Source organism: Colius striatus, chromosome 2, assembly GCF_028858725.1.
Source record: "Colius striatus isolate bColStr4 chromosome 2, bColStr4.1.hap1, whole genome shotgun sequence".
NCBI classification, from domain to species: domain Eukaryota; kingdom Metazoa; phylum Chordata; class Aves; order Coliiformes; family Coliidae; genus Colius; species Colius striatus.
In genome coordinates this window covers 13,798,174-13,816,516 of record NC_084760.1, presented here as the reverse complement: position 1 = coordinate 13,816,516, position 18,343 = coordinate 13,798,174, and positions in this window count along the sequence as shown.

Below are 18,343 nucleotides of genomic sequence, written 5' to 3'. Positions count from 1 at the left end.
ATAAGACATCCCTACAAACTACCCTTGCCATATGCTCCAGTGGGCTTTAAGTTAGTGAGATTGAGGATGGAGGGAACGTGCTTTGAAGGACACCAGAATGGGCTAAGGCAGACATGAAGTGCTTCAGCAGGAGGCCAGGAACTCTCATATTTTAAAGCTAAGGGTCTTCCATCCTTTGGCACCAGTTACATATGGCAATTAGCATTTCAGCTATTTCACACTTGAATTCCTTAAGAACAGTCTTATCCAAGCAGTTTTTGTTTTCTGTGAGATTTGTTCTTCTCATAATTCAGTTTGAGACTGAATTAAAATTAAAGATATTCCCAAATTCCTGTGCAGTCACAAGAAGGCACAACAATTATTTCACATTTAAGTTCACAAAATTTATGCTCCCATGTGTTTCTTCCATTGCTAACATTATTAAGCTTCCATACTGCCTGTAAACTTTTTAACCTAAAATTTTTATTATCATAAGGTTGAGAACCTTGAAATACTCTGCATTTGGTTACAATGCTTCAGATTCTTTTTTCCTAATCATATTAAAAATGTAACTGCAAGGAATTAAAGTAACCAGCTGCAGATTTTAACATTGTTGTTAAGAATGATAATTGCTAGAAATTGGAAGGGAAAAAATGCCTTATTATCCATTTATTTAAGCATAATCCAAAACTTATGATGAAATGTATCTGGTGACTCCAAAATCCCATTCCCAATTAATGCATTGATTAGTCATTTAAATATTTAAGATTGCGTAAATCATTAAAGCTCCCAAAATATGAGAAAGTGAACTCTGTGTTTTTAGCTTTTGCTACTTTCTGTCAATTTACATTCTCTTCAAACAACAGTCCTTGGTGGCATAGGCTGTTCTGTTTTTCTGGTGTTCAGACAAGAGGCATCATCCACGTGACAGCACTTACAAATGCAAGCCATGTATTTCAAGTCCACATGGCATTTCCAGAACTTAGGAACATGTTGTGTTAATATGCATTTTTCTTCTTAGCCCAACAACATCAGAGAGAAATTTGAATTCTCCCCTAAGGACATGTGTGACTTTCTCTTCAGTAGAAAAGAATGAGTTAGCAACAAATCTGAAACAAATCATTTTTTTGTCCTCTTTCATCAAGATTTGCTTCTGATTGATTGTAAAGCTCTCAGCACACATTTGACTTAAGATACACTCTGGCAAATATGTTAGTAATTTTTTAAAAAAACATTTATCTTCACATTATATTTTAGTTCCAACAACTGCATTTTCTCCTCCCAATCTCTCATAACCAAACCTCCTCCAAAGTCATGCAGTCATTGCTTGAGTCCTGTAAACCAGTAATTTTGTGCTTTGTGTTGATATGTTTAAAAGTAATGGTGGTGTTTAATACTTGATTCACAGGGCTTGATTAGTATTTCCCAACTTACATCAAACCTCCTTTGTCTACTTTATATTCAGAATTGACTACATTACTGACTCAAGCATTATCTGTAGGCGTTAGCTATTCCAATGGAAACATTATACTCTGAGAGAAGCCCATTAAAATGAGCAGTGTGTTATGTGTTCCAGGTGGCTCCAAACTGGCAAAAGAAAGGATGGAAAGGTATACCAAGAAGATGAAATTGGTTGAAATAAGTTGGAATTTCAACATGAAATTAGTTGATAAGAGGCCTTGATGCTGTTAAAAAAATATTTTTCTGGAATTGCACTCTAATTTTAAATATTTTTGTTTGAAATTTAAATAGAAGTACTATTACACCTTGACAAGTTGTCTCCACCGACATTCATTTTTTACTATGTACCTGATTTATTTGTGATATTTTTCACTAATTACTCTTGATTCTCTATTGAAAATAATTTTCCAGTTCCCAGATTGAAATATGTGGGGTCTTCAAATCAAATGCTTTGTGAACATCACTTTACCACATGTTTCTGAGCTGCTCAACTTGGATTCTTTCTGTGAACTTGCCTGGACTAGTGTGGTGCAATCAATAAAGAACGAAATGGCATACCTACAAAAGCGTAGTCCACAAAAAGGGACTAGTTTAAGGAAACTAGAGACAAATCATTATTTGAACTTTGAGCACTGCATCAAGAAAACCTAGTGCAACTTAATTTTAATCTGTCTTCAAACAAAGTATTTATTTTGTTTGATCAACAAAAATATTTAGATTTGTTTTGGACCAACTTTGAAGTACTCTTGAAGTTAGCTTCTTCAAAGGACATGCTTAGTTTTGTCTAGATGATTTTCTCCTACAAGCGTTCAAATGAGAAATGAAAAATCTCTGTATGCTGTGGGGTGCTTTTTGCATTGTCTCTGCTGATTCTTTTGTGTTACACCTTTGGTCACTTGACACAATGGTTAGCAAATGCCTTGTAGAGAGGCGGTGAACTTTTAGGAAGAGGTAAGAACAGAGTGTAAGCACAGATCCACTACTCTTTGATTTATTTTTTGAGTGGGATCATGGAGATCAAGAGAAGTCTCGGATAAATGGATAAAGGTAAATGTTGCACCTGCCTTCAAAAGAAGGCAACAGATCAATCTGAGCAACTGCAGACTGGTCAGCTTTACTTTTGTTCTTGGGAACTTTTGATTGAGCTGTCTTGAGGGACATTTGTAGGCACATGTAAGAGGAAAAGTTGACTGGGAAGGGAAGAGAAAGACTTGATTTACCAAGAGTAAATAATACCTGACAAACCCAATTGCCTTCCAAGTGTGATAAAATGACTGGAGAAAGATAGATGACAGGAGAGCAGTGGATGTCATTTTCCTCAACATTAAGAGGTCTTTTAACACTTTCTCTCAGAATACACTTCTAATCAAGTTAGGACATTACAGTCCTAGATGAATAGATGGACAACTAGGTGAGTTGGATCTTTGAGCTAACAGAGCAGTGGACTACTTGGAGACTGATGTGGTTTAACACTTACTGGGTATCAGATGCCCACCATGTTATTCTATCACTCCACCTCCTAAACTAGACAGGAGAGAGAGAAATATAACAAGAAGTTTGTGAGTCAAGATAAGGACAGGGAGATCATTGACCAATTAGTGTCACAGGCAAAAAGGTTCAACTTGGGGACAAATGGTTTTCATGTTCTCACTTTTGCTGCTGTTGCAGTTTAGCAACTTATTCACCTTCTCAAATATGTTATTCACAGAGGCATTACCTCAATTACTAATCAGCTCGGCCTTGATCAATGATCAATCCTTCTCAGAGCCAACTGACACTGGCGTGATCAGATACAAGGGAAGCTTCTAGCAATTCTTTTTTAAAGAAGCTACCTCTGTAGCTCCCTGCTACCAAAAGCTGGCCACATAAACCTGCTATACTTAGATAACAAGTATACTACCATGAAAATCTATCCTGGGGCATGGCCTGTTTGACACCTTTACCAATGACATGGAGGAAGTGATGGGCTGCACTCTCACCAAGTTTGCAGATAACTGCAGGTCTTAATATGTGTGAAGGCAGGGCTACTGTTGAGAGAGGCCTAGGCAAACTGGAAAAATGTGCCAACAGTAGCTTTACAAAATTAATCAAGGAGAAATGCCAATTCTGCCTCCAGAAAGCAATAGCTTCTTTCAGGGACAGTGGGAGGGCAGTGATGAGCAGCAGCTGGTGTGAGCCAACAGTGCCACTGGCAGTTAGAGAGTCTCTTGATGGACAAAAGGGAATACTACATTTTACTCACACATCTAAAATACTGCAAGCTTGGTTGAAGTCTTCCCAGGATAAGGCAAAAAACTCAATAAACTAGAATAAACTCTGTAGAGATCAATGAAATGGTCATGGATAGACCTGTTGTCCATTGAGAAGAGCCTGAAGGAGCTGGGATTGGTCAGCTTGGTGTCTACAAAGTGGACATCAAGGGGACAGAGCCAGGCTTTTCACAGTGATGCATGGTAAGAAGATTAAAGATCACATGCATAAATTGAAAGGAGAGAGGTTCAGACAGTGTATCTTTTCACTGTGAGGTCAGCCAGCCAAGCAGTGAAGGAGGTTTCTCAGACAGTTTGCATAGTCTCTATTCTCAGACATTTATAAGACCCAAAAGGATTGAACCTGGTCTGAGCATAGACCTGGTTTTGCTGTAAGATGTTGGAATAGATGACCTCCAAAGGTCTTTTCCAACCTGAGTTATCATGTGATTATATATTTACATGAAAAAACAACATATGGCAAATGCTTTTTTGCAAAGTCATAATTTCAGAGATTATTTTCCTGAAAGTCGAAAGACAGATATATCTAGTCAACTCATTTTACAAATAAATGGATCCCTTGTCCAAAGATTTCCAGAAGAATGGAAATTATTATTAGTTGGATGACAGCTATACCATCTCTTTTTCAGACGCTTACTTCTCTACCAGATGTGCCTCAGTGGTTTTCATAGCAGATGTTAAAATATGGAGATTCCATTTCTGTTGACTCTCTGTAGAAGTCCTCTGTGCAAAGAATATTTATGATTGATGGAAGGAACAAGGTAGGGAAATTTTAGGCTATGATTTTGTCATCTTCCCACTCTGCAAAATACATTTAAAAATCTTCACGTGGACAAAAAACTGTGAGCAGCATATTTCATACTTCTGAGAGCTGAAAGAATGAGGAGTATTGTAAGTCAACCACAGGTAGGAGATAACTGCTCTTCAGAGGCTTCTGGATTGAATGGAATGGATGAAGCTTAATCCCCAAGGACTAATGACACCACACCTTAGTGGATCATAATTTCTCACAGTGGAGAGTTTAGACTACAGCAGTGGCATTGTGCTTCTCATAAGAGGCACAGAAAGCTCTATTGAAAGATTTGAGATTTACCATTTCATTACTACTGTCTTTGGCAATAGGAAATTTATTATCCGAGCTACGTATGAAGTCAAACTCTGTGAAGGCGCTTTGCATGAGTGCCAGTTCTGTTCAGAGGAGGACAGGAACTTGTTGGGAAGGCAGATTTCAAACAGGTTGGTTTTGCATGGTGTAGTCTGAAAGGATGTTCCAAAGGAACACATCACTCTTTTTTCAGTGACCTCTGAAACTTTTTTTTAATCTTGATAGTCATTACTTCCTTACAGCCTCTTCCTACCTTTTCTTTCCTCTCAAATAACAACAACAAAAAAAAATCCCTCAAATCAAATATCCCCATCTCGTATTCAAAATGCTGAACAAATGGTAAATAGAAATCTGTAGAAACCTATTGCTGTAGTTTCATTTCTAGGAAGAAAACATCATCTAATGTTTGAAAATCATTTTAACTTCAGATAATACTAGAGGAGAGTTCTTGCTTTCCAAAAAGCTTGCCCTGGACAAAGGAGACAAATATGTTGAATACAGTATGATGCTTGCTGTGTTACCATGTTCAAGTGTTTCTATTCCTTTATGACATTTACTGCAGTGGAAATATGAATGCCTGTATTCAAAAACACTTCTACATATTTTATACACTTGAAAATAGTGGAAAATGGATGTTTGTAAGACAATTTCTGTATTACTTTCTGTAATTATAGACTAATGGAATTTTCTTCAAAGCTACACCAGGCTGTCAGCAGACAGGCTAAGGCTAGCTTTTGTAGTGCCTTTGTAAAATTTGAGTTCAGGGCTTTGGCAAGATACCTGGCCAGTGTCAGTTGAACCTTTTGTTCAACTGGGAAAGATGAGGAATGCTGGTGCAAACTCCATTTGCAGAGCTGGAAATAGGACTGGGACTATATATTTAGGAAAGGGATGCTCTGCATATCAGAAATGGAAGTGGTACAAACATTTATTTGGACTCAGAAGATTGCTTTCTTTGTTATATAAATGTGAAGGTTCTAAAGCATTTTTTCATCTCTAAAGGTCCCTTCCAACCCTACCATTCTATGATTCCGTGATTTGTTTGAGAATATCAAAAAGTAATAAGACATCACCCTTTAAAACAGTTTGTTTAAAAAAAAATCTGCAAGATTTGGTTCTTAAACAGGTATTTTGATGATTTATAAATTCTCTGTGATCTTAATGGTGCCATAAATACAGAAATGATAAAATATGCAAATGAATGACTCTTTAACCAATTGAATAAAGCACTTCATATGTAAAAAGAATTTATGATCCAGTTAAGCTGTAAGTGAATATGCAAATTAAATGGCTTGGGTTACAAAAAGACATACCTAAGAGTGATTACTTCTTGCTTTCTTTAAGCTGATACCATTAACATCTCTTGGCCACCATAATTTTTCAAGACAATATTATGAGGATGAAAGGGATAGTTAAACGTTCGCAAATTTCTGTTTTGTTAGAGCTCTTTTTGGATCATTTAATAAGCAATGCTAATATTCATGCTTGACTTCCATTCAAAAAAAGATTTTTCTGTGACAGATTTAGTGTGACTCGTGAGGAAGGAAGCTAGCAGAAATGATAAATGAAAACTCGGCTCAACATATACTCAATTTAAAATGACAGTCAACAGTGTAAGTGCTTCCCACAATGCATGTGGATCATAAATCTTACTCAGAGTAAACCATACTCAGCTTACACTCTCTCTCATAGCAAGAGAGGACCTGAGAATTACTACAGTATAAAGGAGCTTCTCATAAGAGAAGAACTGTAACATATGTAATGTCCCTTTGGGGAATTCAAGGTTAGGATAGTGTCCCTTCTAAAGTGAGGCAAGTCGTTATAGTTCAAGGTGGAAGAACTATGCTGTGCTATGGCAATTCAGTCCTTAATTTAGTATTTGTTGTGTTTATTTTCCTGTTTCTCTCTTTTCTTACCTGGAATAGTGAATGTTCAGAAATCAATGAACAGATACTGAACTAAGCGACCAAGTAAACAACCTGCAAATAAATTGTTTTTTGTGGGAAAAAAAAAAAGAGCTGAAATAGAATTTTTTAGAAGCAGATATAAGCAGATTAATAACAACTCTGAACTTTCCTCATGCTCTCTGATCAAGGCTTTTGTGTTTTTGCAGACTTTGAACAATGTGTATAAAAATAATCTCCTAGGTTGCTTTGCTGGGTTACCAATAGTACGTCCAACACAAACTAGCTCCTTCAGCCCTCCCTACCACATGAGGTTCTTCTGCACCTCTGACTAACTCAACTTCTCCTGTAGGCAGGGTTGGCTGAAAAGTCCCATACACCTACTCTCACACTCCCATCCATACTTAGGCCTGGCAAGAAATGTGACGTTCTCCAAGAAGCATAAGGAGATGCTGAAACTTGCATGAGAATGAGATTGCTGCCTTATGGCATCAGTCAGAACATTTTTTGAGGGGGTGTGAATTGCAAGGGGAGGTGTGAGCAATGCCAAAGCTAGACATAGAAATTAAATGAGAGGTAAAAGTCATCCTGTACTAATCAACAATCCATTCAGATTCATGAAACATCAAGAAGCTAAGTACAGCATATTGCCAGAGAGAGCTAGAAAGAGATAATAAAATGCTTTCCAGAGCTGTGTCTGCATCTGATTTTGACAGCATAGATTCTTTTTTTTTTAAAAATACTTATTGCTTATTTTCCTCAAGGGCCCTGACAATCCCAGAGGCCTCTTAAAACTAAAGCACTGGAAGAGAAACTAGTCTTCTCACTGAATAGACCCTGTTCATGCTGGATTGTAACTTATCTCACCAGCAAAGAACACACTATTCTTGCTGGAATACTCGGGTGCTTGCTCAGTGTGGACAAGAACAGCAGCACACAGAGCTAAGTACTGAATGTCAGCTGTGATTGTATCTTGCATAAAGCAAATTTTGTATCTGGAGCATGCAAACTCTTCCAGTGCAAAATGTGGTTTCCTCCAAAGCAGAAGGGAATAAATGTATTTAAATAGGAGGAAGCAGAAGTGTGAAGAGAAAATTTAGATTTATTTCACTTACACTACGGCAGAACTATTAAGTACAAGCTTAGAGTACTGTAAGGTTGCACTGTATGTCTTAGTCAACTGCCTTTAACAGAAAAGGCCTATGAAGAACTCTAATCTTACATATATATCTTAATTACTTTAAATCAGGTAATGGCTTTATGCTTGAAAAAAGATATGTGCAATTTATTCCTGAGTTATCAATAATAGTAATCTTTTCAATAGATGCAAAATTGTAGTGAGCTCTGAAATAATTACAGGATAAGACCTTCACATTTCTGTATTAATATGTCATTAATTATACATCTCTGACAAAAAAAAAAAAGAAAGAAAATAGAAGTAATTTTGTTCCATTGTTTCAGCCACAAAGAGAAAGAAAACAAATTTCATGAAATTTCAATCCATAAACCATGTACATTTTAGCACTCTGGGGAAATATATTCATATTAGTTACTTAAGTATTTATTTGGATGTTTACCTCCTGTCCCTAAATAAGGGTATGCCATGGTTTTCACAGCATATTTAACAGTCTGTAAATATATATGTAGAGGTTTGGGTGTCAAACTTTAGATGCAGAACATCAGTGATATTGTGTAGCAACAACATTTGAGAACGGGGATTAAGATGTTTATGTTCTCACCTTCAGTCTCCTACTTCACACTTAGGGGTTGCAGTGATTGCAAACTGCCTCCCTCGCGGATATGAGAACTTTATCCCAAGTTGTTTTGGCTACTCATACCTATGTTTGATACTTTCTAAAACTCTTATTAAAAATATCTAAGCAAGATTTCAGAGTGATGAAGATATTACATGTGCACAATCCTCCCAGTGTGTAGCCATTTTATCTTTACAAGTACTCAGTTCCTGAAGATACACATTACCCAGTAGAGCTCACCAAACTCAGTTTAACTTGGCAAAACCTGACATTGCTTTCAAGTCATTGATTTCAAGTCAAACTTCCACTGATTTCAAGAGGAAATTTAGCTACTGGAGCTTGTATTCTAAACTTGCCTTTACTTTTGTCCTCACCAATAATGGTGGTACCATTTTGTTCCATTTAATTACAGTTATAAATAATATCAATTAGGTTTCTGACTGCTTGACTGTGCTGCTCAATCAGGATAATGTCTCTCTATGAGTATTAATCTTTATACTTAATTGTGTGTGAAAAAAATGCAGCTGAATTTATTTGGCCACAAAATAATATATTTTTTTAAAAAATGCCCTTAGTGACTAGTCTGCACCACTTGGATAGTATCCTTTATCACTTTTTTTTTCCCTCCAGCTCTTCCACTATTTATTTTTCCTTTTTGAATTTCATCAGGAACATCCTTGCATTCTTTTTGCACTTTTTCCAATGGAAATGTAGAGAGAATGCAGAACTTAACTTTTAGTCTCCCCTAACACACTTCCCTATTCTCTTTTCATTTTTTGGGGGTTTCTCCAGCTAAGTTCTGGCTTATGTTGGTCTTTTGAAAATAGAGTTTCTAGGACAAAAAGCACACATATTAAATTCCCTACCTGTACTAAGATATTAGCTTTTCTGAAAAAAAAAAAAAGTGTATTGAATTGCAGTAATAAGAGAATAGCAGAATAATTAAATGAGAATAATACATTAGTACTTCTACATTTATCTTCCAGACCATGGAGAACAATTACGTTTCCTAAATCACAGGGGATCGAGGACATAGTATTAAAGGAATAATTCTCAATTTGCTTCAACATCTATTTGCAGCTATAATAATTGGTACACGGTACATAGAGGTCTTTATTACACCTACAGGACTATTTTCATCCCAGGACACTTAAATTGTAGCAATAGTAATGCAAAAAACTCAGTTTGTTTTGCTTAATGAGCTTTTATGATCTTGAGAGACGCTTAAAGAATAATGTTTCTGCTTTTGATGCTGCATTTTGGCATCTCATCACATTGACTTCAAGATTAAAAGCATATGGATATTACTACTTTAGCATGTATATTTCCTCAATTAGATACTCTAAGACAAACTGTGTAGTTTGGATAAACATTTAGAAATTACCTGAAATATTTCTTATATAAAAAATAAACAAATAGAGATTGCACATATGTGTAATGGCTTGTAACAGTAACTGACTTTATAAACTCATATTCTGTAGGAGATTTCTTTCTACTGCACAGCTTCAAAGGTAGTACTATGTGGTTTCATTTGTAAAAGAAAAGACAGATGTGGCCTGTTTGTTTGTCTCCCAGTTGAATGATACTGACCAGTGTGAAATACTCAACTGTAGAGCATGGTTGTACTGATGTGTTCATTGTCACTTGTTAAACTAATCAGGATTTGAAAATCAGATCTCCGCTACTGTGAAAATGACAGCAATAAAAGCAGTAGTGCATGCACTGGGGATCTGGATTTCTACTTGTGTGATGAAGACCCATCTCCCTGTCTGTAGTAAGAAGAAAACTATACCTTCTCTCCCATCCTGATATATCAGTGGGGTCCCCAAAGCAGCCTGGACAGAAGCTGCTGCTACCACACTATATTAAGAGCTACAGAGATTAAAACCAATTGTCTTAGCTTTAATTATGTTATCTGCCAGAAAAGAGGTTGAGCCTTGCTGACTTAACTCTTTGTAAATGAAGCTATTTCTAACACATCAGACCAGGTGAGAAAGGCAGTTTCTGACAGTAAAGATCTTGTGCATTCCCAAGATTCATCTGGTTTCAGGGTGTACATTTAAACTGCAACCAGTCTGAAACCAAGCAGGTCAACAAGTAGTATCCTTCAATAATACTTGAGAACAGAACAGTGTATTCAGATTTTGATGGCACCTTGTTAAAATGAAAGGTAAGTTGCTGCAGTCATGGAGTGTGAGTAGTCTTAAAGTGACTCACTAATGGGTAAACTATATTAACACATGCCTCAACTAACCAGCTCTAGGAGACTCAATTTTTTGCCTGAGGCTGGGGCACACTAGGTGAACACAGGAAAAGATTCAGCTGAAGGACAGAAATAACTCAAAAAAGTTTGCCACTGTTGCCAGAATGCAAATTGCCATTGTAACTCAGGTGTTTAATCCTGTTTGTACCTTGACTTTGATTACTCTATACCAAAGCTTTATTCAAACTGATTCTTTCAGCTTATCTCCATCTCTAATTGCTTCTTAATAGCTCTCAGAAGAAAAGGAAAAAAATTACAATGAGAAGAAACACTTATTTTCTCAGAAGGAAGCATGTGAAGTAAGAAAGACATCAATCACTACTACTTTCTCTTCTTTACCTGAAAGTTATTTCTGCACTGGTACATACCTATAGAGTTGAATGTTGCTGCAGGCGATGTGAGATGTGAGCCCTGATTGTGATGCTCCACCCACAGACTGTACAGCAATGTGCTGAAAGAAAGCCCTTCATCTTGTTCTTCGCAACTCTCATGTTACGGCTTGCTGTCACCTCCTTTGTAAGCTGTGAAAGAGATCATGGAAAGAGAACAAGACAGAGTCTTGAAAGACTCTCTTCTCGCTTTCTTATGTTTCAAAGGATACACAATTTGTCTTCAAAATACAGAAATGTAACTGCTGCTCTCCCCTGCCTCCCTTACAAGGGGAAGAAGCAGAAATTAAAGATTTAAGTATTATTTTGACTGCAGTTTAAAACAGCTACAGTGTAATTAGTCCAAATTATCACTGTGAAAAAGCACATATATTAGTCAAATAACATCTGCCATTCAGTGCCTAAGCCTAAATATGTGGGCTGCTACCAGAAGCCTGCAGCTCGTGTGACAGTTGATGAGATCTGAACAGGGCCAGCAGCAACAATGACCGTATATAAAAGAAGTCCTTAGGGACCTCCGTGACCAGCATGGGAAAATAGGCTAGTGCATCAGCACAGGCATGGCATGGCAGTTTGCATGGTGGTTCATACAGAGGATGTACATGAAAGGTACGGGAGCTTTGCCAGCTCAACTAGGGAGCCATGGTACCCACCCATCAGAAAGCCACGGCCTCTCTAAGCTCTGCAGACACCACGACTGGTGCAGCTGCCTGGACAGGGCTCTGTTGGGAACACGCTGGCACCCAGGTGCCAGGCTGCAGGGACTGCCCTGCTCTTACACCAGTACAGGAGGGCAGCAGTGAGTACCTCTGTGAGAGCTGTACTCAGGCAGAGGAACTCCTCCACTTACTGGTACAGCTTTGGGAGCAGGGGAGTAGGTTAAGGAGTGTCAGGGAGTGTGAGAGAGAGACAGAACACTGGAATCACATCCTACTTTCCCAGGCACAGGCCTAAGAGGCAGAGAAGATTCATGATACAGATTCTGTGATTCTGTGATCCATCTATCTGGCTGAACACAGTGACTTAAGGCATAGGGGACAATGGTGACAAGTTCCTGCTTGGTGCAGGAGGCACATCTCTGTGACTGTCCCACCTTCCCAGGTGCCCTTGTGTAATAACCGTGCCGCTCTGCAAGTGAAGCCAAACAATAACAAGGATGATGGTTCATCTAGCTTGACAATGTCACTGAGGTTAAGTAGGTCTACACCCTGCATCAAAACTTAAATATATTCCTTAAATTAAAACATCCCATGTCATTTTCATAGGAGACTCCATTCTGAAGGGAACAGAAGACTCAATATGCAGATCAAACTCTTTTCTTAGGGAAGTCTGCTGCCTCCCTGGACCCCAGGTTAAAGATGTGAAGAGAAAGCTTCCTAAGCTAGTACAGCCCTCAGATTACTTTTTTCTTTTTTTTTTTTTTTTTGAGGTATGGAGCAATGAAATGGCAACAAGAATTTTGAGAGCAATCAATAGAGGCTCCAGGGTTTTGAGGTGACTGATCATGAGCACAAGTAGTGTTCTCTTCTATTCTTCCAGTTTCAAGGAACAATGAGGGAAGAAATAGAAAAAGTCAACAGATCAACATCTGGCTCCAAACCTGTGTCACCATCAGAATTTGGGGATTTTTCATCATGGATCAGTTTACAGGACACCATGGCTGCTGGCAGCAGATGGGATATCTGCTAAAGTAAGCTACTGCATTGTCTGTGCATCAATGCACGCAGCCTGGGGAATAAGCAGGAGGAACTGGAGATGTGGGTACAGATGCGGGGCTATGACCTCATTGCGGTCACAGAGACGTGGTGGGACAGCTGCCATGACTGAAGCACAGTCATGGAGGGATGTGTGCTATTGGGAAAGTCAGACCAACAAGGTGAGGGGATGGGAGATACTACTGTGGCAGTTTACTATAAGCCATCTGATCAGGAGGAGAAAGTGGATGAGGCCTTCCGCAAACAGCTGAGAGCTGCCTCATGATCACAGACCCTGGTCCTCATGGGGGACTTCAACCACCCTGATATTTGCTGGCAAAACCACTCAGCCTTATCTGGAGTCCTGTGTCCAGTCTCGCCAGCTCAAGAGGGACTGGGAAATTCTGGAGAGAGACCAGTGCATGGCCAGCAAGGTGATCAAGGGACTGAAGCATCTTTCACATGAGGAAAGGCTGCAGAAACTGGTGTACCTCTAGGATGTTATAAATTTGGGATCACAATTTCGTAGCATGAGAATTAGCTCTCCAACATCCTTTTTTGAGGCAGGGGAGAGGAAGTGGGAGAGTAGTTGAAGAAGAAAAAGTATTGCTCAGTTTACTGCTATTCCATTAATGTTTTCTGATTCCATGCTAAAACACTGAATTTGAAATGAAATGAAGAGACCATGGAGATTATTGCTAGCACATCACAAATTTAAAAATTACCTTCATGGTTTCTTTCATCTTTGAAGTATGGACAGTTACTGTATTTTTCAGATTCTCTTAAGGTATGTTGATGTAAGATTTATGTTAAGTGTACTGGTTTAGACCCATTTTTTGTCTCATATTGAATCCTCTATGCTTCTGTCTCAGCCACTGATATGAGTGGCATGATTCTACTTGTAGTTCAGAACTACTGTTTAGTGAAGTATGGATATATGCATACAGTTATGACAAGATAGAATTTTCCTGATACATGTTATGTTTTTTGTCCACTGAGTGCACATTCTTACTGCCAGAGGGGAGAGCTGCAATATGAAAGAAAACACCTTCTGTAAATATCTGCTTCGTGTTTATGTTTTTCATTTTTGGTGCTCCTCAGCTAGGAAGTCATAAGATGCTTGGCATACTATACTATTTTTACTTTCTATAAAAGCTATAAATGACTTTACTAGGAAAGTGGACTGACCTCAGTGCAGTAAATTTGATTACATGACTGGTAATATATTTTTAGCCTAACCTATAATACTCTTTATTACTTCATTCTTGGGTGTCTACCGAGCAGATATTTTTTATAACATTGAGCATACAGAAGGTTTAATACATTTTTGATGTGCATGACTGGGAAAGACCATATGGCCAACAAACTGATTTCCCTAGATCAATTCACAGCCAGGAATCAGCAATTGCCATAAACTAATGCTTCCTCCCTGATGGTTACCTGGAGTTCTTGTCTGATGAATCCTAAAACCAAATATAAAATAAGTATATGTCTCAAAAGAAGTATTTTTTCAAACTCACTTCAACTTTCTTACTACCCTTCTCCAAGGGTCAGCTGATGATGTCTGTAAGCTGTCTACCAGGAACACGGCAATAACAAAGTCTACAGTCAGTCTTTAGGGTTCTTTGATTTAAGAGTCACCACAGAAAACTGAAACACTCTCAAACAAGACTTTTCCAGACTCAAGTAAGGAGTTAAACAAATGGCTTTAAATAAATAGATCTTTGGCAGGGTTGTGGAAGAGAGTAACCCATTCTTTTGTTAGCAGAGGAGACAGCTTCCACTTTCCAAACCATCTCAGCAGCAGGAACAGGATAGTCCTCTTTCTCATGCCATGAGTGGCTACCAAAGAGTTCACTATAGCCCTTCCTCTCTTAAAGGCTATGTTTATAAAGCTAAGTAATGCTACAGATGGCCTTCCACAAAATGACTCCATGTTCCTTGAGTTGCCCCTGTGTGCCTGTAGTCTGCAGACACAAACACTACTTGTTCTATGTGTATATATTTTGCTTCTTTTCAGTTCAAAGTCTCTGAAATAATGCTGGAGCCATGTACAGCCCATGAAACTGTTTTGTGGGGTTTTTTTTTCCATAGTGTGAACCTGAAGGTATTTGGGTTACACTAGAGGACTGTAGAGAGACTCAAATCTGTCTTGTCCATACTGTATTTGCAATGGTCCTTGGCACAGAGTGGTCCTCAAGCGGGGCCAAGGGATTGCTTTGGAGTGTGCTAGCTGAATAGTCTAGCTAGCTATGCCTCTGGGTGTCTGTCACCCAACACTAAGGTGACACTGTGCATTCAGTTAAGCAGTAGAAATGGATAATTAAAGTGTGCTCAAGCTTCTACCACACTCTATTTAGTTGTATAGATGTAGTCACAGGAGTCCAGATGCTGAGTAGCTTCACTTTTAGTGTAGTCTAAGTCCAGAGCTACACAAACCTGCCTCAGAATCATTATCATGAGTTTTATTGTGAGGTCACACAGGGGTTTTTATGTTAAGTTGCTTATTGCTGTGGCATACTAGCTCCTGCTGACATCATGTACCACTCTATTTGGTTTTGGCTTGCTGATAGTCTGCAGCTGCATTGGGTGGCTCTTAATTTTGAATCCAGTTTGGTGATAAAGGCAGTCCACACAACACCTACACGACAGAAGACATAGTTGGTATCATTTCCTTCTTCTCAAAAAGCTTGTTGCCCCAGAGTGGGGTCATCCTAGTGAGGCAAATTCTGACATTTATTTAATGCATAACCATGCCCTTGTTGCTTGTCTCAATTCTTCTGGCTTTGAATGTAGCTTTCATAGAAATGCACCAGAATGTTACAAACCCTATGTAGTCGTGAGCATACCCTGATGCAAACCATTAGCTTTAATCAGCTCCTCTGATTTCCAGTAGATATCTATATAATTCTTCTTCCTCTCTCTTCCTAAGAGGAGATGATCTTTATGCCCTTCCTCTATTGTCTACTCAAGAGAGACAGGGAACTTCTGAAGAGAGTCCAGTGAAGGGCCACCAAGATGGTCAGGGGACTGGAGCATCTTCCTGATGAGGAAAGGCTGTAGGAACTGGGACTGTTTAGTCTAGGGGTGACTGAGGAGACCTCATTAACATTTACAAATATCTAAATGGTGGATGACAAGAGGTTGGGACATCCGTTTTTTCTGTTGTATCTAGTGACAGGACAAGGCAATATGGGATGAAGCTGGAACACAAAAAAGTTCCATTTAAACATAAGAAAAAACTATTCTCCTGTTGATGTGAGGGAGCCCTGGCACAGGCTGCCCAGGGAGTGTGTGGAGTCTCCTTCTCTGGAGGTTTTCAAAACCCGCCTGCACATGTTCCTATGTGACTTGATCTAGGTGGACCTGCTTCAGCACGGGGGTAGGACTAGATGAGCAATAAAGATCCCTTCCAACTCCTACTATTCTATGATTCTATGCCTCTAATTTTGTGTACCATGCCAACAACTCTTCTCGAAAGTGCATATCTCACATTTCCTCTATTTTGTTGGGAGGAACATCAATTTGTTCTGAGTATAATACATTCTTGAGGAAGGCGTAGTGGTGGTTTAACCCCAGCCAGCAGCTCAGCCCCACACAGCTGCTCACTCACTCTGTCCCATCCCACTGGTAGGATGGGGAAGGGAATTGGAAGAGTACAAATGAGAAAATTTGTGGATTGAGATAAAGACAGTTTAATAGGTAAAGCAAAAGCCACATACACAAGCAAAGCAAAACAGGAACTAATTTCCCACTTCTCATGGGCAGGCAGGTGTTCAGGATAGCAGGTCTCCATCACACACAACGATGACTTGAGAAGATAAATTCCACCACTCTGAACATCCTCCCTTCCTTCTTTTTCTCCCAGTTTTACATGCTGTGCATGACAGTCTGTGGTGTGGGATATCCTTTTGGTCCATTTGGGTCAGTTGTCCCAGCTCTGTCTTCTCCCAACTTCTTGTGCTCCCCTAGACTGCTTGATGGAGATGTGAGAGGCAGAAAAGGCCTTGACTCTGTGCAAGCACTGCTCAACAATAACCAGAACATCCTTGTGTTATCAACAATGTTTCCAGAACAAATCCCAAACATAGCCCCATACTAGCTACTATAAAGAAAATTAACTCTTTACTTCCAGATAAAACCAGCACAAACATCAATTCAACAGGAGACACTAAATTTCTCTTGCCATTTGGAATTTCAGTCAAGTTAAACAAACAAAAAAAAAAAGGAAACATTTCATGATAATGAAGACATGACACATTCCTGATTCATACATACCCAAAGATTTACTGTATTGTGATTAGGCCTCTAGGATCCTTGAGGATTGCTGGATATTCTCAAAAAGTTCTGCTGATGAATTTTATGGCATGACTCCCATAGAAGCACTTGTGAAATCTGCATTACTCAAACATAAGCATTGTCAGAATCTCCACCTTTAGGATGCCTGCCCAAGTTAGCATGACACCCAAAAAATTAATAGCTTGCCAGCTTCTGTTATTCACATTTTTATTTTCCAATAGGTGTGGAGATTTTTATGCCTGAATCTCAATTTTTAATAGAAAGGAGAAAATGAAGGCAATTCCTCCCTTAGTACATGTGAATTTCCAGATATCAGCAGAGGCCATGGCATTTTTTCATGCTCACTGTACCTTGCACAGACTTTAAAGCTTTGAATGGCTTCACACAGTGCGCAAATTACACCCCAGTCTTGCACCTATGTTCCAATTTTCAGTTAAAACCATTTATATGAAGTTTGTGCAACCCTATCATCAAAGATGAAAAGGCAAGCTCTTCATCAAACACAATTTAAAAGAGTATTAGAATTTAATTTTGATTGATTCAGAACTCTTGTAAATTACTGGTTTAGGTTAAAGAACAGATTTTCTATTAAATCTGGATTTGTGCAAAGTCAAGATCAAAAAGGATGTCGTAAAATGCTTTAGAATTGCACATAATTTAGGAGTATTTCAGCGAGGTCTCTATTGAAAAATTACTTTCTGTTATTCTGAATGCTAGACTCAGAGAGTCCTTATATTCATTTATTCAGTACTAAAAGAATTATTTATCTTGAATTGTTCACGTTCTAAGTATTATATCTTTTCCTACTTTCTTGCTAGTTACTGTATATCCTTCTTTTATTTTGGCAGGGATCTTGGGTTTTTTGCATTTTATTTTTATTCTTTTCTTTTTCTAGGTGAGCTTCTAAAAAAAAGTCTGTCGTGTTAGGATTGATAACTGCAAAAATTAGGGAATTACGTAGTCACCACTTGATGGAGAAATTACAAAGATTTGTCCTTGTCTTAAACAATTGAAAATGTTAGTAAATCACGTGCACTTTAAAGTATGAAGGCTGCCTGCTAGGAGGTTTACTTTCAGAAAACATATTTCAGGTAAACAAACTGGTTTTTGCTTTTTGGTGAGTATCTTTTTTTTCTTATCATTTTTATGGTAAAGGCAACATGAAACAAGTAAAGAGGGATTTGAGAAGAAAGCCAGAAAAACATTTTTTAGGGAATTTTGAGTT